General features: G+C 44.6%; 1 pseudogene; it reads right to left on the reverse strand.

Annotated features, from left to right (window-relative positions):
- Positions 1–541: 541 nt before the first annotated feature.
- Positions 542–23,267, reverse strand: LOC123288827 (thrombospondin type-1 domain-containing protein 1-like; annotated as a pseudogene).
- Positions 23,268–23,743: the final 476 nt, after the last annotated feature.

A 23,743-nucleotide genomic window follows, 5' to 3' on the forward strand; every position in this document is an offset into this window, starting at 1 on the left:
TACCCACTCCAGTTGGTGCTTTCTCAGAAGACAACACCTTGCTTTCAAAACTGTCTACTTTTTTGCTCAAAACAATGATGGATGGATGGATAGGTCTTCATTTGACTCACTACCTGAAAAATCAGCTTCTTATGTGATTTCCCCAAAGCAGAATTAACTCACATAATTTTGTGTCACATACCAGGGCTCTTCCTTGCATAAAAAACAGTAAGATATCACCAAACTCTGGCCTGAAAGTTCTTCTAGGATATCTTGTGGTATCACCATTCCTAGGTGCATGGTAGTCATAAGTGACTTCATCAGCCAAATATGAAACTGGTTCAATACTGCCCCTGTAGGTGTCAAATTCTTATGCATTTACAACTTAATAAATTACCATTCAGGGTTGTATTAGCAAGTTTGCTTTGTTCCAGCCCTTTTATAGTTGAGACTCCCAGATTTCTGTTTCAGGTTGGAATTGGCAAATGAACTTTTCAAAGCATTTCATCCTCACAAGTCACATCTTGTCATCTTTCACATCCACATGAGACACCAAGCCCTATTTCACTCTTGTTTAAATTCTATTATCATTGTTATTAGGAATAAACCAATAGAAATAGGATTACAAAGGGAAAGGTTCAGGATAAATAACTTCTTCCTTATAAATTCAAACACAGGTGCACACACACATGCTGGTCTGTGTGAGTTACTTCCTCCCCACATTCTGTCCTCCTGCACAAACAGTTATACAAAACAGTCCGCACAACAATGTGAGCAGCTGGTACCACAACCTGAGCAAAGGACCCCAGTTGTGTCAAGTCTCAGGCTGACTCTTGGTCTAGATGACCAGCTTCTCCACGCTAAGAGTACTTGTGGTTTCATCCTCTTCATTTGACCCAAAATATCCCGGGAGGTCCAGCATCCTCTGCTCGGCTTCAGTGAGGCCGAATGATGTATTGTCGTAGAAGGCGAACTCGGGGTGCGCCGGGAAGCTCTGGCACTTGTCTTTCCGACATTGAGAAGGGCTCAGAGGACTGACCCTCTGGTAGCTATCTTTGGGGGCAGTGGGGGAGGGCTGCTTCCTTGAGATACTCCTGTGACTGGGGGACGGTCCCCGCCGAGCTCTGTGAGGCTCTGTTCTCTCGCCTCCTGCCACCAATCCCGCCTGACGATCCCCTAGGTCTGGCTTCCTGGTGGGCTGCCCCAAGGTGTAGGATTTAGGGAGGGGGCTTAGTGGACCAGCGGTTCCACCTGCCCCTTGGAAATGGTCCAGTTTCTCAGGAAGCGCGGCAGCACCCCGACTCTGAGGCCTGAACCTGTCTTCTGCCTGGTCCCAGGTCCGCGTCCTAGAACTGTAGGCGGGGGCCTGCCGTGGGGTCAGGGTAGACATGCTCCTCTCCCTGAAGGGCCGCGCCTGCTTGGTCTCGTGGAAACTGGCTGTCCTCCGGAAGTGGGAACTCCTGGGGTGGCTCCGCTCTGACAGCCCCCCTCTGCTGCCCACGTGCCTCATCTGGGATTTGCGGATCACGGTCTGGCTGGGGCTCACGGCACAAGTGGCCTGCGAGACCCCGACATCCAGCCTGGAGGGAGGCCTCTCCCCGGCGCTGACCGCGGGCTGGTCCAGAAACGGGGATTTGATCCTGAACTTGTTTGCGGCAGCTTCTTCCGGGTTCTCCAAGTCTAAGGGGGAGACGGCGGCGGCGGCGTCGATGGCCGTGTCTGTCAGGGGGCTCTGAGACACGTGGTACACCTTGGTGGTTTCTGTCAGGCCTTTCTTTTTCATCTCCTTCAGCTGCTGCTGGGCAAGGCGGTAGCTGAACAGCGGTGGGATTATCTTCTGCGCGTTGGACTGGAAGCTGTCACTGCCGGGAAGCGTCGTCCTCGGGAGTGGCCGGCACGCTGCGCCTGTAGGTCAGAGGGATGCCCATGTCCCCCGGGCCCCCCACAGGCCCGTCACCCCCATCCGAGAAGCTCCCGCGCTGCTCGCTCAGCTCGCAGATGTTCTCCTCATCTGAGTTCTTCCGGAAGCTGGGCGAGTGGAGGGAGTTGTGCCGAGCGGGGGTGCTGCACTTGGGGGGGCGGCCGAACTTCCTCCACAGCGTGATGAGGACGGTGGCCACGATGATGAACAAGCACAGCGAAATCCCAGTGACCGTCACGATGTTGTTGGACTTCACCGGGCCCTGCGGCTGAAGAGGAGACGGGCTGGATGGCCGGAAAGCTACAAAAAAGGGAAGAACAAATGTATTCTCTAGTAGTGTTTTCTCTGGTGGTTTTCAGGTCTCTGAGAGGCTTTTCTAAGAACAAAGATTTCTGGTCCCACATCTGCATCTCTGCTGGCAGCTTAAGCCAAACTAAGAAACAGAGACCCATGTAAGTGAGGTGACCAGATAAGCCACACTTAAGGTGATTCCTGGACTCGGGGGCTCCTGCTGACGCTTGTCTCACATTTTTCACAAAGAAGTAGCATGAGGAAAGTTTCAAGGTAAAATCCAGGTTTTTGCTTACAATGATGTAAACATGGGATATCTGTAGTTAAATGTACCTTTGAGATGCACGTTGGAAAATTCCTACCAAGTATAAAACTTGAAATGCAAAATAATTTAGGTAGGTTGTACCTAAATTTGCACATCTCGAGAGAAATTGATAGGTGAAAGAAGATCTTCGGTAATACAACAGAATTCATTCCTCCCTTCTAATACCCAGGAACTGTCTTTCCTAAATGTTGAAGCCTCTGCTTTCTCATTCCTCTATTTTCAGCTGTCCACTTCCCTTCCTCCCTTCCAAGTGGCCTTGAGTTTTCCTCTTCTTCTCTGCTCTCTCAAACTGGTTTGTCCCACAGTCATCAAAATGTTTCAGCAAGGCTCAGAGGCCAGCGGGGCCTCAGGCTGTACTGCCACCGAAACACCTGGGAACCTGAGACCACCTAATGCCACCAGGCCTCATCTCCCTTTCCTCCGTGGTCACTGTCCTCCATTCAAGCCCTTCCAGTCACCTGTCCTCTCTCTTCTTGCCTACTCTCTTATCACCACCAGCTCTCTGCGTCATCTGCTAGACCCACACTCTCCCACTCTCTCCTCTCCTTTCTACTGTACCCTGTGGTAACCAACCTCCTCCACATCCGGAATCTCTCCACCAAACACTCCCTTTGCCTCCTTGCCTTACCTGAAGACTGAATATCCTGCAGGACACAGCTTCCCCCTGCCCACCCTCTTGGGTGGAAGCTGTGACACATACTTTATAAGCAAACAGGGCCAGAAGTAGGGTGTATCCTGTCTCCTCATTCCTGACTGCCATTTTCAACCAACTCTTTCACCTCTGTATAAAACTTCTACTCTTTTGATGCCCGTGCCATCCACCCAAACCGCCCCCGACTCCTCCTTCAACTCTGTTATCTGCCAACCTCGTGGCAGCCATCAGTCACTAGTACTTGAGTCCTACTGGAGTCCCAGTGCTTCAGTGTCCATCCAGCATGTCATACCTTTCCGTTGTCTGCAGCTGCTCCTCTTCTGAAATCTTGAACTTCACAGCCCACTTTCTGGCTGTATCCTCCCCTCTCCTTCACTCATGATTACTACACTGGGTATTCAACCTCACTGCAACTTCAGATTCCCCAACCCTTGCATTTTCTCCCAATCTGCCAGCCACCTCCTGGCCTCACTTCTCTCCCTACACCCATGATCCATCACTTAAACCATTCTCCTGCCAAAACCTCAACTCTCTGGCCACTAATACTGAGCTATAGCCCTTTCCCTGCTCTGCAGCAAAAGTCCATCCCTAGATAAATCCAGGAATGTGGGTGTGGGAATCCCAGCAGATTCTCAGCTGCTGCACCCAGGCCCTGAGCTCTGGTGGAGAAAATAATGCACCCATGCAGGCCAGTGCCTCTACGCACTGACAGCGCCCAACCTCGGCTGCCCATAACTCCGTCCATGGCTCCCTAAGCAATTCTCTCTTCCATCTTCCATTCCAATAAAACTGCCTCAAAGTTTCACCACTTTCCTCACGCCCCCACCTAATCCCCTTCCTTGGCAGTCTGCTAGGTCACAAAAATAGACACCATCAGGCAAGTACATTCCCAACTTCTTCTGCCATCCTCTCCTCCCCCATAAACTTAGCAGCAGGCACATCTCTATTTACCTCTTTCTCTATGGAATTAGTGGGAGAAGTCTCTTCTTATAAAGCAAGTCCGCCCAGTACTCTCTAGGCCACCCTTCTCCAGGGGGATCGTCCCTTGGTACCAATTATCTCCAGCTTCTCCTTTGTGCAGCTCCACAGAAACATGCTCAAGCTCTTCTCACTTTGTAAAGACCTTTCTAGAACCCTCTCACTACTGCCATAGCTGTATCTTGCTCCTGGTATTCCCAGCCAAGCTTACAGAAAGAGGAGTCCACATTTGCTGACTTACTGCTTCCACATCGTCGCCTCTGGCTCCTGCAACCTGTCCCCAGGATTCCAATGAAACGGGTCCTGTCGAGGTCATTAATGATCTAATAGCCAAACGACAAATGCAAAGGCGCTCTGTCCTGATATTCCTTGACTGCTGCAGCACTGGTTACTGTCTTGACACTTCCTGTGAGTTTTTCTCTTCTTGGTTTCAATGATAACATTCACTTAACTAACTGGCGAGAAGAACATGAACTTTGGAGCCAGGGAGATCTAGATCTCATCCTGGCTGCAATAGCTCTGCTCTCTCCATCAGCATCCCAGACACCTTCACCTCCACATGCCCAAGACTCATCCTCCTCCCCCCAGAACCCCCCAGTACGATATGTCCAATCTCAACGGCATGGCCCTGCTGTCCATGCAGTTGCCAGTACCAGAATCCTGGGTTTCATCCCTGATGCTTCCCTCTCCATCACTCACCACATCGGAGTCTTGGAATCCCTCTCTCCTCTGCATCCCCACTGCCAGTGCTTCATTTCTTACCTGGGTTAGTGAAGAACTCTTAACAGGCCTTTCTGCTGCCACCCCTACCCCTTCTGATTTATATTCCACACTACAGCCGAGAGATCTCTCTAGAATACAGGTCCAAACCTTCACAGCCCCTCAGAATCTGTCTCCTGCCTACCTGTCCAGCCTCGTTTTTACCACTCCCTCCTGACACACTATCCTCTAGCCACATGAAACCATTTTCCATCCTCTGGGTCTCTTAATGTGCCACTTTCTTCCATTGCCCCCTTTGCTAAAATTTCCCTTCTCACGTATTTCACCTGGTGACACCTACTCAGCTTTCAAACTTCAGTTCAATCATCACCTCCTCCAAGAATGGAGGTGTTCCCAGCATACGTTATCACCCCTGTAAGCATCCATAGCAAGCTGTGGATACCTTCATCATTGTAGGCTCTCTATTGTACTGTGTATTGTGCCTGTTTATATGTCTGCTGAGCTACTATATCATAAGCCCCTTCCAGACAGGGACATGTCTTATCCATATATTCCCAACCCAGTCACAGTAACTTGCACATAGTTGATACTCAATAAATGTTAGATTAATTAATTGATTCATTATTAAAAAGGTAACTGCAAAATGATCAATATCCCACCAGACAGAACGTGGGTACAAGGGCTATTGGATCCTCCCACTCTTGTATTGAACAAGATGGACCAAATTAATACAGAACTACCCTCAGACTTTGGCACAAAAATAGCCTTTCAAAGCCAAACAAAACTCTAAACTCTCAACCAAGTGAAAATAGTTGAATGATGACAGACTTGATTGCTGACTCATCACTTCTTCCATCTGCAGTGGCTGCTTAGGTCAGTGGGTAGCAGCATTGCTCCGGTACATTATGGAACCCCTTACTTAGCTGTCATCTCTGACTCTGGCTGGTTCCCTGCAAAACTATGGCTGGAGGAAAGCCCAAAAGCTGCGGACCTCGCCCATCTCTGCCTCATCTAGCCTTTCCCCCTTCACCAAAAGTGATGGAGATTTCCTGATGCTAAGCAGCCTGCAAACAGATCTTTACATTTCCAAAGAGTGGAAAATAGGTTGAATAGGAAAAAGAGAACACTTGGAAGAAATGACCATTTTTACCAATGTAAGCATTTAACTGAGGACCACTTAGAGTAGAAGTAGGGTACCTGCAGCACTTACCCTTTTCACTAATTTATAATGTACAAATTTCTAGTTCCCGCCTGGAATTAAAGAGTTGAGATGCCAGAACATGAAATAATACCACATATCCTAAAAATGATTGCAAATTCCAGGCTGTCGGTGCTTCTAGAAAGCTAGACTGGCTTGTATATTAAGGCAATTATTCAAGATAGGTAGCTTAGTAGATAGGTGTCATATCTAGGTCCCTGCTTTCTAGCTTTATGGTCTCGGGCAGGTCACTTACCCTCTCTGGGCCTCCGAGTCCTCATCTGTATGTGGAGATCATGATGTACCTACTTCATATGTGCAAGGCACTTAGAAAAATGCCTGGCAGGCAGCAAGCTCTCAAGATTTGAGCCCAACATAATAATCCTTACCTCATAGAATTATTGTGAGCTGTAAGTGAGCTAATGTATTTAAAGTGCTGGCACATAGCAGATGGTCAATAAATGGTTGACACTGCTGTCACTTCCAAGGGTGCAGTAGAAGCCAGTGGCAATTAATTTTAAGTTCATCTTAGTATTATGGAACTCTACATGGAATATCTTAACCCGATTCTGTTCTCCCAGAATTGAGAGGAGCAGGCATATGTGGAGGAAGTTATACACAAGGAAGGAGCTGTGGAAAGTGAAGAGGACTTGAAAAGAGCAGACAGAGAAGAGAGCCTTAGACAACAGCATGAGACACAACTGGAGAAAGAACAATTCAGGGTGGGGCCCAGGGCTTATGAAAGAAGAGGGGCAGGGTGAGGGCTAGGAGAAGAGCCTGGGCCTGAGGCTGTAATAGGAAAACCCAGAAGTGAGGATATCCTCAGGATGCTAGAATAAAGAGAACAAAGCCTACAGTATTGGTTGGAAAGACGAGACAGCAACAATGATTTTCTAAGGCCACAGGCCGGGACACTGGCCAGGATGTAGCCAGATGCCTGTGGTTTTGGCTAAAAGGTGCTCTTTAGCCAAAAGTTGTGTTGGGAGCCAAACACAGAAAAACACCTAACTTCTCCCTATCCCAAAGGGAAAAGGAACTAGGGATGGTTTTTTAACCTGGAACTGGACAGTGGAAGAAGGCAGGACTTGACAGAATGACTTTATCTGAGAGTTGGGACCAGAGCAAAGGCCAGCCAACTAAGTGGAGGGCTGATTGTATATCAGAAGGTGGGATGGTGTGTGGGACGAGCAAGGAGCCTTTATTACTATAACCTATGCCAAATGAATGGGATGCAGCTAACTAAGTCATGTGAGCATCACATCTATGGACCATACACATCACTTATTGAGCATCTACCAGTGTGTACCTTCAAGATGCTTAGACGATTAAGGAAAGGTCAGTCTCCAGGTGAAGGAAAGATGAAATCTCCCCACCTTCTCCTCCTGGGTAGGGGTGGTATGGAATACATGTAGAGCCATTCAAGGGACAAGACAAGCTGTCTTGCCTCGTTCTGACAAATAACCGTCTGTGTGGTCCCCTAGGGCTTCTCTGGGATGATAAGGAGAAGAAAACTTTTTGAATGTTTTCCCACAGTTTTGGTGGGGAGAAGTAACAAAACAAAAAAGCTCTTGGGAAGAAATGATCATCCCACCCATTTTTGTATTTTTAAAAATTATTTAATATATCTGAAGTTTTAAGTTAGATAGATTTCCGTGTCATTTCCTGATCTTCCACAGTGGTAAATGCCCTGTCATCCCACTGGCCAGTTACTCCCAGTCATAGACACACTAAGGAATACAGGGTTAGTACAGCCAACAGCAATAAGAGAACGTTAATGAGTCCACCCCCGAACTCAGACTAGTGACTTTCAGGCAGCTTGGGTTCAAGAATCTCTCAGATGGAGGCTCTGAGGAGAGACTCCTGAAGGCAGAATACCTACCAGCACACTCCTCCAGGGAACACAGGGAGGTCTCCGAGGACATTCCGGGGCAGCCAGGTCTGGAGCGGAAGGAAGTCAGGCACACGCGGCGACGCTCTCTGACACCATCCCCACACGTGACACTACACTGGCTCCACGGCTGCCACAGTCCCCAAGTTTCTGCAAGGACATTAGCCATGCTTTTAATGCTAGTTCATTTGAGAATCAGACTTTAACTGTACCCAAATGAAGCAGCCAACTCAAATCTCAGGTCTTGAAAAGTCAGTAAATAAAAACATTCCTAAAGATGTGAAAAAGCTGGAAAAGAGTGTTGCTCCTACCCTTAAAACAAAGAAAGGCTATATAATCTACAAAACACTAACCTTCCTAGAACCCCACAGAGGTAAGATCACAGGGCCACCAACTAGCCTGGAATATAAGGAAAGACAGGATGCAAACACTGCTTACCTGGGGCAGACACCAGGCCTCATATAAGCTGGTGAGAAGTCATCTAAAAATGTAATGAACTGCTAGAGGCCTAGTATGGGCTAGCATGGGAATATAGGACCCCTGGGAGCCACATATGCAGGGGGAATTTGTACCCATTTGCAGGCTCTTCCCGGATCTCAGCAGATGCTCACAAGGACTGAGAGCAGAGAAAGCCTCCCTTGTGATGGAAGCCCAAGCAGGGAAGGAGCAGCGCTGTGGGAAAGACACAGACCTCACCCAGACCCTCCTCCACATCTGCTCTATCAACAAAAGCCTCGACCACTGGGGACAAGGCAGCAAACCTTGTAACTCTAAGAGCACCGGTTGAAACTCAGTGCCACTACGGAATGGAGAAGGAAGAAAATCCTTCACCCTGGAAAGGAGCAGACAATATCCTGGGCCCAGACTATGAGAGAGCTTCTAGCACTGGGGAGGGGCAGGATCATCAGGAAGGCCCCATCACTGAGACTTTGGGGCACAGCACTTGCCTGAGACTAAGGCTGAACTGGAACAAGAGGATGCTCTCCCACACCCATTGCCCGACCCCCATGCTGCACCAGGCCAGCAATTACCACGTATCAAGTAACAACAGTCTACTGCTGAGGCAGGGGCAAGAGTGACAGGAAAACCTCTCTGATGTACAGGCTCAAGCCTAAAGCTGAGGGTGCAACAGAAGCATGGAGAAAAACCCTCTGGCAACCCAACTCCTACCCTAATCACAAAGTAACATTAGAAAATTTTGAACTCTGTCATGCACTGAAGGTAGCCATAGCAACAGCAAAAGCCCAAACAGCCCCAATTCCTTACCACATTGACCCAATCCCCACACTAAAGGCCTAGCAAAAACAGGGTATGCCCATTTCCAGGCATAAATACTATCTGTCGGTGTCTACAATTCTAAAAAAGATGTCCAGCTTTCAAACAAAAATTGTGAGATACACAAAGAAGTGAGAAAAAAACCATAAACCATCTAGAGACAAAGTAATCAAGAGAACCAGACTCAGATGTGACCCAGATATTGGAACTATCAAAGAGAGAAGTTAAAATAACTATAATTAATATGTTAAAGACTTTAGTCGAAAACATGAGCAAGATGCATGAACAGATGGAAAATTCATCAAAGATTCATAAGCTTAAAAGAATCAAATGGAATGAAATGAATAGCGTGCTAACAGAGATGAAGAATGCCTTCCAGAGGCTCACCAGGAGACACGACACAGCTGAGGAAAGAAGCAGTGACTCTGAATACAGATCAATAGAAATCACGAAAACTGAAACACAAAAAGGAAGAAAAGAGTGAACAAAACAGAATAGAATACACAAGAGGTCTGGGACAATATCAGATAGTCTCTTATACAAGTAACTGTAAAATAGCAGGAATGTATTATGTGTTTATAGGGCATATAAAGTAAAATGTATGACAACAATCACACAGAGAATGGGAGGAATGAATTGGGAGTGTACTGTCACAAGACCCTTACACTACATGTGAAGCAATATAACATTATTTGAAGGCAGACTGAAAGCAATTAAAGATGAATATTGCAAATTCTAGGACAACCACTAAAAAACATTTTAAGGTAGAAACAATAAACCAACAGTCTAAAGTAAACCATAAAAAATATTCAATTAATACAAAAGAAGCCAGAAAAAAGGGGGAAAAGAAACAAAGAACAGATGGAACAAATATAAAACTACCAATATGGTAGATCTTGGGGCCGGCCCCGTAGCCGAGTGGTTAAATTGGCACGCTCCACTGCGGCAGCCCAGGGTTTCGCTGGTTCGGATCCTGGGCACGGACATGGCACTGCTCATCAAGCCATGCTAAAGCGGGGTCCCACATATGCCACAACTAGAAGGACCCACAACTAAAATATGCACCTATGTACCGGAGGGCTTTGGAGAGAAAAAGGAAAAATAAAATCTTAAAAAGAAAAAAAGCTGGTAGATCTTAATCCAACCATACAATGATTACAGTAAATATAAATAATCTAAAGACACCAATTAAAAGACAGATTGTGAGACTGGATAAAAAAGCATGACCCAACTACATGCTGTTTAAAGAAAATACCTTAAATACAAATACATAAATAGGTTAAAAGTAAAAGGATGGAAGAAGTTATACCTTGTGAACATCAATCAAAAGAAAACTGGAGTGGTTATATTAACGTCAGACAAAGTAGATGCCAGAACAAGGAATACTACCAGGGATAAAGAGGGACAATACATAGAGATAAAAGGGTCAATTCAGCGAGGAGACTTAACAACCCTCACAAGACCAGAGCTTCAAAATACATAAAAAACACTCCCCAAACAGTCATTATTGCTTGAGAAATGCAAACTTCTCTTGCAAGCATAGGTGCAACCACTCCCAGATAGAATAACTGAGTAGTCCCCTCTTAAAAAATAATCCTAATTGCCTACTCTATCAGCACCCATCCAACCCCAAGACCCATCAGGTCACGCCAACACTAGGCACCAAAACAACCTCTGCATAAAAGCCCTTCTTCATCCTTTATGAAAAAAAACTCATACCGCAGTCAAAGGTATATAAAGCACTAGGAAAACATGAGGAGAACGTGGAGGGCAGAGACATTCTCAGGTGAGCCAAGTGGTGCAATCTTTGGAGTGAGTGACTCATGGAATATGAGTTCTTCACAGCAATTAAAAGTTTCTGGGATCTTCACAAGAGTGGGAGCATTACAAACCAGTATCCTGGACTCACATCAACTGAGGTGTGGTAATTATGTTCCACCCAGAGGTCCAACTGAACACAATATCGGTTCTGTGCCTCCCAGATCACACTGCAGCTCCTCAAAGGGTAGAACAATGAGCCGGCTTTGTCCTCAAGCTTCAGAGCTGTCCAGACACTAAGCCCCCAGTGCTCGCAAAGCTTTGGGACTCTCATAATAAAGTCTCTCTAAGTTAAAGTATTATGATTTATTTTTCAAATATCTACTAGGAATTCCACTACTGTGAAATCTAAATTGAAAATTAAGTCAATGTATAGTTTATCCTTCCCTTGTGCTCATATTTAAGACCACAAAAGGGAGAATTACAAAAGCTGAGAATCTTTCTGTTATTCTTTCTTAACTCTGCCTTTACTTTACATAAATGTAATTTATTTAAATACTGAAAGTCATTTGTCAAACGGAAAACAAAAATTTCATTAGTAGGTGCCAGAAAAAAATGAAAGTTTTAATAAAAGCTTGAATCTTAATGTCAAAAATCTCATTTTGAAATGTTGTGTCCTTTGCCCTTGAAAGTGAAATCACAGCTTATATGATAATCAACAATGAAAATAAGCAAACATTTAAGCTACGTTTTGTCTTTTTATTTCCAGATCAAATTAATCAAATAAGAAACACAGGAAAACATTAAAATAAAGCAATGGAAAAATTTAATCAGGCAAATAAAAAAATGCCTTAAGTAACTCTATCTGTTCCCTGAAGATTTCTACTAATAACTTTGAGGGAAATACTTGGCAAAATGGGAAGTAATTAAATAACTGTAGTTCATGTTTTAGAAATGAAGAGCAAGATGACCAATATTCCAAATAGTCTTAACTTTATGAATGGAAGGCTGTCTGTTTTGTCCTGTTTAGATGTCCACACATGCGTTCACACTCCATAACAAACCTGTTTTGCCAGGATAAATACCTTTCAGGCCACTCGAGAGGATATTAATTCTGAATGAGCAAAATTTTTCTGGAATAGTAGAAGGGAGATTGTTTCCACCCCAAGACTATCTGAAGGAATGCAGCCTGTGAAATATTCACATCTGCAAGACATTTCGCTCAAAAGACTAAGGTAACTAAACAAAACATGCTTATAAGAAGATTCTACTGACATGAGTGAGTAGCTACAAGCAGCAGTAGGAGCAAAGTCTCCTGGATAAGCAGTTCAGATTTTCTGGGCACAGAACAAGGCTCACTTATATTGGACAAATCATGCTTCTGCCTGGGCCAGTGGACTCCAAAGTGAGTTGTATGTCGCTCAAGGGGGTGGGCAGCACAAGACGAACCCGTGAGAGGAGGAGGAAAATATTAGAACATTTTTTTAATCTAAAAGCTTTATATTGTTTAATACATGGATTGACAGCTGATTATATGGGAGGCACCATAGAATAGTGGTAAAAGCAAACTGTCGAGCCAGTCTAACCACCAGTGGTGGTTTAGCCACTTAACCACCATTGACCTTGTTCAAGTTACTTAACCTTTCGGTGCCTCCACTTCTGCACCTATAAAATTGACAGTATAATAAACCTAACTCATAGGGCTGTTATGAAGATTAAATGGGTTAATATTCATAAAGCACTGAGACCAGTGCCTCATGCAAAGTAATCACTATATAAATGTTAGCTTTATCATGTCACATGGTCACATACAGCACGTCAGCTGTCCTAAAGGGATCCCAGAGGAAGAGGGGGAGCTGCACTGAATGAAAGGGTTTTACTGGTTCATTCACTTTCAGAGAAGTGACGAGTATTACAGCATCCAAGGGTCTGCTTACAGGGATTTTTAAATTATATTTTCTAGTTTTAGGTAAACTAACTCACAAAGTAGACAAGTGGCTTAATCCGATTTCAGCAAAGGATTAAAGATAAAACCATTATCGCAAACAGCTACAAATAAGAACAAAATGACAGGGGTGACAGCACTCCTATTCTTGGTAAAAAGCTCCTGTTTAGTCATTAGGAAGGAAAAACAAGATCATCTATTCGGAGAAACAAAAAGACGGCCAAAAATGTTAAAATATCAAGAAAACTATGCATTAAATATGTACAATTTTTGTCAAAAAATAAGTAAAAAAAATAAAAATATGTGAATATGAATTTATACCCTCTATCAATAATAATTCTCAACTCAAATATATATATTTTTGGCCTTGAGATACAGGGTCCATACTCCCTATCTGAAACTCTTGGGGCAGATGTGTTCAGAATTTAGAATTTCTCAATTTCGATTTTTTCAAGTTATTACAGTGCCTGTGCTGTATATTACTAACACTCCCCTAGTGGGATCTCAGGCAGCATCCCATAACCAAACGCATTAACATTTCTGCAGAGAAAAATATAAACATTCACACTAAATAGGATAAATGAAAATCATAAATAATCATTTTTGGCAACATCTATTATATATTTGCTGTAAATCGTTATTTACACACTATCTTCAGGCCCCAAGGAGACAAAAATCCATAGGACTTAGTGATTTATTATTCATAGGAGCTGAAGGAGAAGAGGAAGACGCCTGGGTTTCTGGTTTGAACAATGAGATGGGAGGTGGAGTCCAGCACTGAGGAGCAAGATTAGGGGGTAAGATGATGAATCCAATTCCAGGTACATTGCTTTTGGGGTACCTGGGAGCCATCTGAGGGGTGACAGCTATTCAGCAGCTCTTGGATGCAGGGGAGAGGCGCCAATCTGGAGTCATTGGCCAGGACAGTAATCACTTAGGAAGTGTGTGAGGAGTAAAACAATGCAGAGGTCCAACACTGAAGGGATGAGAGGAGGTGGTGGAACTGGCAGGCAAAGGAGACAGCCACGGAGGTAGGAGGTAAACAAGGTGAGTATGAGGTCACAGAATCAAGGTCAATGAAGATACGGAGGTCTGAAAAGCACCCCCGGATTTGGAGACCTGGAAGTCATCTGCTGGCTGCTTTAGTGACACCATTTTCAAGGGAGGGGTGTGGGTTTCGAGTGGGTTGAAAAGTGAATGTGAAGTGAAGAAATGAACCCCAAAGTGTAGGCAACCTTTTCAAGAACCTGGACTATGAAAGGAAGAGAGAAAGAGGGTCTTAATTGTTGGAGAACCAGGGGTTGAGGGGCGGGGTCTGTTTTGTTTTTAGATAAGAAAATTAAGTACATCTCAAAGTTGATGGGAATGAGCCAGTAAAGAGGGACAGTTAAAGACAGGAGAGAGAGAGGATAATGATTAACACAAGTTTCCTGAAATGAGCGGAGAGGCTGGGATCCACAGTGGAGAGGAGGGTTGACCTTGTACCAGAGGAATGACACCTCTCCTCCGGTGACAGCAAAGAAGGGGGAGAGGATGGGACGATGCCTGTAGGTCTACATAGATTTCAGTGGGAGGGCGAGGGAGCTCACACCTGATGGCTTCCAGCGACTCTGTGTGGTCAGAGGCAAAGTCAGCTCTGAGAGTTAGCCAGGGAGTAGGTGAGGTCCAAAGAGAAAGCAGGAGGTCTAAACGAGCTATTGTGGGGAACAGGAGCAGAGCCGACCAGGGTGCCTTACTGGGTGGCATGGTGAACCCAGCTGAGAGGAGAGGCATGACCCACCCACACTGGCCCCAGTGTACTTGGGTGTGACCTTCTCATCCAGCTTGGGTACAGTGGGCGGCTGGCAGATTGCTGGATCCATGCAGAGCTGGGGTGTGGCCTGGCAGGTGCAACGGAAGAACAACAGGGCAGAGGAGTTTATGGTATTAGTAGGAAAGTGATTAAAGGGATGGGCCACAGAATCTAGGCCAGATAGAGAGGTAAGTGCAAGCAGGGAAGTGGCCAGTGGGCAGGGACAGAGTTAAAGGAAGGGGACGTCTTCTAAAAAGAGAATGTGGGTGAATTTGGAGCAAAATACACTTGGAGTTACAAAGATGGCCCAGGTTTGGGCCATGAGGGGGCACAGGCTCAGTAGGGAGGAAGGTAAGAGCATATGTAAGTGACCCAGGCAATCTCTGCCAGATTAGCCTCTTGCCAAGACCAGGCCTGCACCCAGCAAAAGGGAAAGAAAGGCAGAGGAACATGCGGGGTGGAGGGGATGGTGATAACCCCCTTTCCTGTGATTAGCTAGGGCATTACCCAAAGAATCCAGAATTTGAAGAAGTTTAAAAATCTTGCCCTGTAATCTCACTAAGCACACTTCCTTCCTCTAAGGAAGGAGATGTACTCAGCTGAAGGAAGACAGAAGTTACTAAACACGATTTGGGATTTAGCTTTGAACTCTGATCGTACCTGCCATGGATTTGCCATGTGACATAATAATATAATTTTTAAAATATAATGTAATAATAGCTAATGTTTATTGGTGCTTCCTATATGCCAGGCACTATGCTAAGAACTGTATCCATTTCCTTCATTCAATTCTCACAACTCTCTGAGGTAGATACTCTTACTATGTCCACTTTACTGATCGGGAAACCGAGACCTAGAGAGGTTACATGAGTGGCCAGCCAGGTCTGTTTATCAGGACTCTTGACTTTTTATATAAGGATGATAATGCCGTTTGGGACATTATGAGGAATAAACCATAAAAATTATGATACAGTTCATAGAAAATTAAGTTCACTTAAATTCAAAATCATAATTTTGATTGCATGAAGGCATCAATTTGATTTAAAAATTTTTTTTAAAATCTCAATACCAACCTATATTTCTCTGAATTAGCATGCACTCCTTCTCCTTTGTGGAAAAATGGCTTCCGCTGGAAACACCAAAGTCAAAACAGTACTTATTCCTCCCCATGTCAAACAAAGTGCAGTTGAATACTGTTCTCCTCTCTCCCAAGTTCAGGCTGTTTTCAGCCAGTCGAATGATCGCTTCCCCAGGGTGTCTGGGGGCTTCCTTGAAGACGGCGACCACTCCTTGGACAAAGATGCATGGTGGGGGCAGCACCATCACCTCCACCCCAGACTCACATGTGAGTTCCGGCACCATCACTAGTTTGTATCCAAATTTCTGGGCCAGGTCAATGGGTCCTGTGGAGGTAATGACCGAGTCTCGGCCAAGCAGCTTCAGCACCACAGTGACATAGGCTTCAGGCCCCACAGGTGCACAGCCAAACTCAACCCATTGGCCTTGAGAGAGTTCTGTCCTCTTGCTAGTTCTTATCTCCAGTGGCTGTCCCTGACTCTTTCTTGCCTCGGGAAGACTGTTGCTGAAGATGACATCCACCAAGATGTTGGGCTTGTCCACAGGGAACGGGCACAGTGGCTGATTGGTAAAAAGGCCCACCTGGAAGGTACCTTCTGCTGCCTTGGATGTCCTATTTAAGTCAACGTGAAAGACAGGCCATTCCACCTTGGGAAAGGCACTTTTCTCCCACGAGGGGATGGGAGTGCTGTTGTCTGCTGCTTCTGGAGTCATCATGAACCAGTAGTTGCCAGCCTCTTTGAAGTAGAAGCACTCAAACTCGAGCGTCCCCTGGGACTGGTTGGTCAGAAGGTACTTGGTGGTAACAGTCTGGTTGGTGTCAGCCTCCAACAACAGGACAGATACATTCCTCAGCATCCCATTAGCACCATCGAAATAATGGAAATCCACAGACACCGTGTGGTTGCTTAGCGCTACATGGCCTGGCTCTCCCAAGAGGAGGTATTCAGCTTCTCCAAGAACTGAAATGAAATGGTCAGAAAGGGCTTTAAAAAGGTGTTTTGAGCAGGACTATTGGTGCCATTGAAGAAAACAGCATTTTAGACACAAGAGAAGTCTGAACTGAGCCAAGGATGATGTAAAATGATGCCGAGTGCTTATCCTGGGAGCTGGGCACTGTGCTGCTCCCATTCTAAAGGGGCTTGTTCCTACATTTCATCTTTCATGGTTATGTTTAAAGTAACTAATCAGCGATAAATACTCTGAACTCACAACACTGAATAATGTAATATATTTGCAATGAAAATCTACAGTGCAAGAGTAACGACTCTCAACATAAAAATCCAACACCTCACTTTTCTCACTGTAATCAAATTCTGGTGTTTAAGTATTTGGGGAAAATGGATTTACAGTGAAGTGAAAGAAAGCTTGGTTTAAATGATATAATATAAACTGCTCTAGACTATTTAAAATGTAAGATCCCAAATATACTTCAAAGTTATTATTTTCTGATATTCAAGACAAGTACTTGGGCATTTTCACCAGTAAAGGAACCAGTGCCCTTGGTTTGTATGAGACAGAAGTATTTAAAGGAATAAGAAATGTTGACACTATTCTCCAAGGATCATCCAAGGGGTAGAGTGACCATTTATGAAGTAGCCTGGCTTGCCCTTGACAATTTTAATGACATTACAGTAAGTCCTATTGGCCTAGAGAGAAGAGATGACTACTAGCCCACAAGTATCACTCAGTTAGGATCAATCATACCTTCTTAAAAAAGACCTATCTGAGCAGCTGAAGTAGAGAGTGGAGAAAACAGACACACAAGAATCCTTGTTTCTATTTTGAATCTTATCCAAATACATATCAAAGGAGACAGAATTTGGCAAAGTAATAATCAGCTGGCCCATGGTTGTGGTAAGAAATAATTCTAGACTTAAGGGGCTGCAGCATCCTTTTGGTTGAAAAACAACATATGTATGAATTTGTTAGTCTTAATATGTATACATAATATAATACAATATATTATATTAATAATAATAACATACACATCCTATATGTCCAAAAGACTCAATGTGTTGTTTGGGTTGGTAGTCTTTAAATATACCTTACATGTATTCAATCAATGATTGTTAGACTCAGCACATGAATATATGGGCACATAAAGGTTTGGGTTTGTTTTTTTTTAATTAGTTCAGCATTTTACCCATTTCTTATTTAAGATGAGGTGAAATAAAATACATAAAACTTGGACAGACCTGAATGCTTGATCACCACTTGCTTGGAAACTGTAATATGATAAAGCTCTTTATTTTCACTTAGTCAGTACAGAAGTTGAGGGATACTCCCCTTTGGATGGAGATGACTCAAGTTTGAGGAAGGAAGCTGATTTTGGAGCAGCTTGGATACTGGTTCAGAGCCCACCTGGTAGCTTTTTGGGAATAGGTGGCTAAAGAGACTGCAGTGCTCACCATAGCCCAAGGAAGGAGCTAAGACTGAGAACACATGTCAGATTAATTTGAATCTGATGGGGCAGGATGGTTCTGAGATGCATTTTAAGATCGAGAGGCATACACCCCTTAGCTAACTAATGAAAGCCTACTGTCAAGGACAGAGATTGGCAATGAGGCAGATCAGATTCTGATTTGATGGGCAGCCAGCTAAAGAAAGAGACACACGTGCTCACTTGGAAATGGAGAAAAAAGATACAGTTGATGGGTACAAGCAGTGGCAAAGAGAGAACTTGCTACTTTACTCTAAAACCTTTGTTTTTACAAAGAAGAATACATTCTCATTTGGAAAACTACAGTTTGGTTGTATCATATCCTGACTACTACAGTACAGTCACGACTCGCTTAACAGTGGGGATATGTTCTGAGAAATGTGTTAGGCGATTTCATCATTGTGTGAACATCATAGAGTGTACTTACACAAACCTAGATGGCATGGCTTCCCACACACTAGGCTATATAGTACTAACCTTACAGGAACGCTGTCGTATATGTGGTCCATTGTTGACTGAAACCTCGTTATGGAGTGCATGATTGTAGAGTGTTCTCTATTCTCTCATTTCTTCTCTCTCCATTCCTTTATTGTATTTAAAGTAACTCATGTCTCAATATAAGCATGTTTTCTTTTAAAAAAACTAACTGGTAGCAACATATTTAATCAACATCAAGTGATATTGATAGAGAAGAAGGGAAAAAATCCAGCTCTATGAAAATATCTCCTTTTCCCTCAGTAGCTTGTGCACTCAACTTCTATGTTCTGCTCTATTTTACACTCATTCAACTTTTATTTTTACATTCCAGTGAGATATTTTGCTCTCAACAATGACAAACATCCTAGCAGATTTTATTTAAATAGAAGACTTTGGTGTCTTTATTTACCATTTCGAAACCAAGGACACTTTTATAATTTTTTGTATGAGGCTGTTACACATAGAACAATCTGTTTTTAAGTAGGGATCAATGATTCTAAAAGAAATGAATCCCAGATTGGTTTTCAGTAAATCAAGCATCTTCTTGTTTAACTAAACTTCTTAAAAAGAAAAGACTAGGGAAGGAGATTCCCCGGACACAATGAACAATATACACTCTGGTCTAAGTGGATATGCCACTGATACGAGACGAGCCAGGATGCTCTGTCTCTTGAATCATAATTTCTTCATCAATTTGAAAACAATTTCCACTCTCATACCATCAACTGCTTAGATGAACTGCTATGAAATATTTCGAAATCATCAAAAGAAAAGAGTATTACATTGTTGAATCTATTGGTTCAGTAGTTGCATACAACTGAGAAATGAACTCTATTTTTTGAGGCAAAAATGCAGTCCCTTAAGAGAACCCAGGGTTGCAAGGATCACAGTCTAAAAGGTACTGCACTGGAGACCCTGCCTTGCCTCCTCCACACAGGGTCGACATCAATGCATTTCTAAACCTCACGCTGATGTTTCTTTGTTGACACCTATAGCATTAAGTATGCTCACAATACTCACCACAATCACAGAGCACCACCAACAAGCGATTTGAAAAGTCTTTCAACATTTGTTTCATTCTGATCAGCAAAATCCCAGGTCTTTGGTCTCCTCATGTCCTTTCTCGCATCCAAATTGTGAATTTTTTTTTCAAAAACACCTGAAACCAGAACCTCAAAAAATGGATGGCTCTGTTCAATGTGATTCATAAAATAGTAATCATGAAATGATAAAACCATTCTAAGAAGTCAAATTTCCTAGTTGGTACTGAAAACAAAATAAGGAGGACACTAATTTTTCCCGGGGAAATGATCTGTAATTCTGCATGTCCCTTTTGTTCCGTGATAGAGCACCTGTTAAGAACATTCAGGTATGCCCAACACCAAGATTGTCTTTGCGAGACAGCAAGTCTTTCTCTTTATAGCACATCCTTACATGGAGAGTTTGCTATTATTTGCTTAATTTCATCAAAGCCAATAGCCAATCTAAATGATACATCTGCTAGTCATTTCACAATGATTAATATACTAAATTTTTGCCAAAGTTTCATTGCACTGTGTAGACCTGCCTTGCTTCCACAAATGGGCTTACCAACACTGTCTCTCTTACACAATTGGTGTGTTAGTAGGATTGCTTCATTTCTTAATGCCTAGGAGCTCCATCAAAACTATCAGACCTTTAGAAAAGATACCCAGGGTATTACAATTAAATGAGAACTCCCTGTGACCCTGAGTCCCTTGTTTAGGGCACTGTAAAGAGAAAACACAAACAACAATTATCATCTTCTGTCAGTCTTCCAATACTTGCCGCTGCTGGTATCCGTCAGGAGACAGACGATTTCATGCGGCAATCTTCCCAAAGCACCTAGGAGGGCAGGAAAGACCCTGCTGGCCTGTGGTTCAGAATGACTTGTGGAAGGAGGCACTTTGATATAAACAGACTGTTAGGTGATAGAATAAGATGTAGGGCATTTAAGTGCCACTTTTTTCATACCAAAGTCTAGGAAACTATGGGCTACTAAACATAACCAAATGTATATTTTCTTAATGTTTACATTCCCATTATGCACAGCTAATATATTTTTACTAAGCATATTATATTCCAATATATGTATGTTACATCCCTTTAGATAAGACAGAAATTAATGGAATGTAAAGAATTGATGGAAATAATAAAAAATTCAATGGAAAGAGAACTGGTGTGTCTCCACGAGCTTTTTTTTTCCTTTTGAGGAAGATTAGCCCTGAGCTAACATCAGCTGCCACCATCTTCCTCTATTTTATATGTGGGACGCCTGCCACAGCATGGCTTAGCAAGTGGTGCGTAGGTCCACACCTGGGCTCTGGGCCCTCGAACCCCAGGCCGCTGAAGCAGAATGTGGGAATTTAACCGTTGCGCCACAGGGCTGGCCCAGGAGGTTCCTTTCAGTAGAAATTAGCTGAACAAAGGAAATACTGGACTTCCTCAAAGGGAAGCAGAGATTTGAAGTGTAATTATGCAAATGATTAGAGCTCCCTCCCCTCCCTAACAAAAAAAAGGAAATTCAGTTTTGCTGGAATTAAGCATAGATTGGACCTAATCTTTTCCTTGAGCGGGGATGGGAAACTTGGCCAAAGACAGCAGGTGAGCATCATTGGATCTCCTGGGCAAGTGTGGGTGCTGAGGGCACTTTAAAGACTTCCTTTAAGTCACTGATCCTCAGTAACCAAAGAAAGGAGGAGCAAGGCTGGCCCTGTGGCTGAGTGGTTAAGTTTTCAAGCTCTGCTTCAGCGGCCCTCTGCTTCAGAGGGTTTCTCTGGTTCGGATCCTGGGGGCGGACATGGCACCACTCGTCAGGCCATGCTGAGGCGGCGTCCCACATGCCACAACTAGAAGGACCCACAACTAAAATATACAACCATGTACTGGGGAGACTTGGGGAGAAAAAGCAGGAAAAAAAAAAAGATAAAAAAAAAAAGAGAGGAGGAGCAGGTGATCTGTAGCTCCCAAAAGTTGAACTTGCTTCTCCCAAACTGCTTGCTTCCCCATGACAATCATTTCTTAAAGAAGCTCCTAATCACAACTGATTTTGCAATTATAACACATTTTCCTTCTTTGAAAATGACCAGTAAAACACAGAATTGTGTGATAATCTACATTTAGAGCTGAATGGAAATGGAATTATAAAATACACCAGCCTACCTGAAAAATCATAATAAGGATGTTTTTTTAAAATGTTCTCACTTTTGAAAATAAATGCTCAATTTTTACCAGCTCAACCATTAATTTGAAGATATTAACAGAACACCCCAGAATGGAATGGAAGGCTGGATAAAAAGCACTACACTTTTTAAAGAAGATAGCATGCTTCTTTAATTTTCCTTTTTTTACACCTTGCTTGCTTTTCTTCCAACGTGTTCCCAATACACTACTGGCTACTTATGTTTGGCTTGAGAATCATTTTGAGAAAAGAAGAACTTAGGTGTATTTCATACACATTTTAAGATACTTCTATATAGCATTCACATACAAAAACGTTTACAGACAAATTTTAAATGTATCTGTTGTGAATATTCTCAATGGCTAACAGCATCATGCCAAGCTCAGATCCCATGTTTTTGCTGAAACCAGCTAAGAGAAACCCCTACAGGGTCTTCACAGCTGCCGAAAAAGAAAATAAATTACGCTAAAGTCCATGGGACCAATGACTTACCAAATAAAAGGGAAAATAAAAATAAGCAAAGTGATTTTTGACCCTTCTGACAACCACGCACACGCTCGTGTGTGTATATATCTAATAATAATATTTATTAGGAGGAAATCCCTAATTCCAAAGCAGCTCGTGTAAACAGGCCTTATTTATATATTCGATCGGCTCTACCCTGGTCCCCCGGGCTGGACGCAGCTTCCCTAGAAGCTGGGCGCTCCCCACCTCCACTCAGCTTTCCAAAGGCCCGCAAGTCAAGTTCATACTTGGAAATCCAGCCCTGCCCGCGTCGCCAGCACAAAGCCCTCTTAAAATGAGGACTGTTCTGAAATGCTTATATCTCAGAGAGGATTTCTTTTTAGAAAGACCCAAACTTGTTCTGAAACGCTTCGCATCCCAACTGGGACTCAACACCCCGCTACCGTCAGCCTCAGCCCCTCGGCCACACCTGCGCCAGGGGAGAGCCGCGCTCGCGTTAAAGCCGGGACTCCGAGATGCGGAGAGGCACACTTTTCCAAGCGCGTTCCTCGGCGGCAGAGGCTGAGCACTAAGAAGCGAAGGCAGGGGACCGGGAGCGTCCAGGGAACGGGAGTGTCCACCTGTGCTTTCAGGCTGCGGGGAGGGAAGGGGCGGCCGGGTCCGGGCGCACTGCCGGGCCCCGGCGGAGCCACCGGGAGCCCTCGCGGCTCAGCAGCGCCCGCCGGATCGCGGAAGGCTCTTCTTACCTCTCGGGACTGGTGGGCGCAGCAGCCCGGGCCGGGGCGAGCGAGGCGACGAGAAGGGTGGCAGGAAGGAGGCCTCAGGGGCCGCGAGGCAGGGCGTCGAGCATCCCGCGTCCCAGGACTGCGCGCCCTGGACAGCAGCGCCGGGTTCCCGCAGCCCCGCCCGGGCCCGCCCCGAAGGCGCGAGGAGGGCGGCACCCGGAGGGCCGCACCCGGAGGGCGGGGGACCTTGGCGAGCGGCCACGTCTGCCCCCGCCCTCTCTGGGCTGCGCATCCTTTCCTGCCCGCGCCGGGCGAGCGCGCTGCTGGACGGGAAACCCGGCAGGAAACGCTCCTGGCCGGCCAGGGCCTGCGGGAAGCGGGTGCGGAGCCCCGAGCGCGCACACACCCGCAGCCCGCAGGCTGGACCTGGATTTTAAGGACAAGCCAGCAGTCTCCCACCAGTTCAAATTCAGTCACTTCCCCAGCGTCATTTTCTTCTGGGGTAACACAAAAGTCAGTCGTTGAAGTGCATAACTGGTGGGTTGTAAACTTGGTTTCCCAAATGTCATCGAAGAGTTTCAAAAGGAAGCAATTCAGGTAAAGTGCATCTTCGTTTTCTTAGCAGCCAGAAATGG

This window comes from Equus asinus, unplaced genomic scaffold, assembly GCF_041296235.1.
Source record: "Equus asinus isolate D_3611 breed Donkey unplaced genomic scaffold, EquAss-T2T_v2 contig_230, whole genome shotgun sequence".
NCBI lineage: Eukaryota > Metazoa > Chordata > Mammalia > Perissodactyla > Equidae > Equus > Equus asinus.